Source organism: Haplochromis burtoni, unplaced genomic scaffold, assembly GCF_018398535.1.
Source record: "Haplochromis burtoni strain Fernald_Lab_line unplaced genomic scaffold, NCSU_Asbu1 Contig_2876, whole genome shotgun sequence".
Lineage (NCBI taxonomy): Eukaryota > Metazoa > Chordata > Actinopteri > Cichliformes > Cichlidae > Haplochromis > Haplochromis burtoni.
The window spans coordinates 7,635-8,704 of NW_024585237.1; the positions used below are offsets into that span (position 1 = coordinate 7,635).

The following is a 1,070-nucleotide window of genomic DNA, read 5'->3' on the forward strand; positions in this document are numbered from 1 at the left end:
GTGGTCGATGTAGTGGAGGTGGTGGAAGTGCTGGAAGTGCTGGAAGTGGTGGTCGATGTAGTGGAGGTGGTGGAAGTGCTGGAAGTGCTGGAAGTACTGGAAGTACTAGAACAAATCAGTAAAAATTTTCAGTAAAATAAATTTGTAATCAGTTTTTATTTTCAAATTCGTTTTAAAATTCAATTGCACACAAGATGTCAGTTTGTGAATATTTCTGTCACCTCTGTTGATGACAGAATACATCTGCATCGCTGTCTCTTTAAAAGTCAAGAAGACATCGATCTTAATCAGGATCAGACGGATGTTGGTGAGGCTGTTCATGATTGATGCAGATGACTTGATCCCTCGAAGAATGGCTCCTGCTACAATCGCAGGATTCAACCCTCCAGCTCCTGTTAAAACACCACTTGCATTTAGGTGTGTGTGTCTCAAAACAAACAGAATAAAAAGAAATGCTGAACAAAATACTTACCAGCACACATGGCAGGAATTGCCACTGAACTGTAATTATACGATTCACAATAGTAAATGATATCACACACAAGTTGTTCAATGAGGACTTCATCCTGTTTTCCATGCACGTGAAAAATAGCTTTACAGGGGAAATTTCCAGGCTGTGTCACATAAATTTCTCCTCGATTCACTTTTGCTGCACAGAAAGTGACAGGAAGCATGAGTGAGAGTCAGATAAGTAAGATGAGAAGATAAGTAACTGCTTTTCTTTTTCTCACCTGCTTTCAGCTCTGCTTCCACCTCTGGTCCAGCTACAGATAAGATATCTTTGCATACTCCATCTATAGAAGACAAGAAATCAGAAAAATATACATTAAAGGACTTACAATCTGTCAGTGAAGGCAAGTTTGTGAAGCTACATGCTAATCTTGTGCAACATTTAGCATGCAAACACGGCTAATCAGCACCAGGACTGAGTGATTCTGATACATATACACACATAACTATTACCATCTATTTTGTTAGCAACATGTAAACCTTTGCTTCTGTAAAGTTCAGGGCAAGTTGCACAGCTGATTAACAAATAGATTTCTGTTTGTTAGCATATATTAAAAGTC

At 38.8% G+C, this 1,070-nt stretch overlaps 1 long non-coding RNA gene across 2 annotated transcripts; it reads right to left on the reverse strand.

Moving 5' to 3' along the window:
- Window positions 1-36: 36 nt before the first annotated feature.
- Window positions 37-780, reverse strand: LOC102289920. Of its 2 annotated transcripts, XR_006053908.1 has the most exons (4): window positions 732-780; window positions 473-649; window positions 222-392; window positions 37-105 (listed from the first exon to the last, which is right to left on the reverse strand). It is a non-coding gene; the product is annotated as an uncharacterized LOC102289920 (long non-coding RNA). The 2 variants fall into 2 exon arrangements; XR_006053907.1 differs by lacking the exon at window positions 732-780 and having other exon boundaries at window positions 473-704.
- Window positions 781-1,070: the final 290 nt, after the last annotated feature.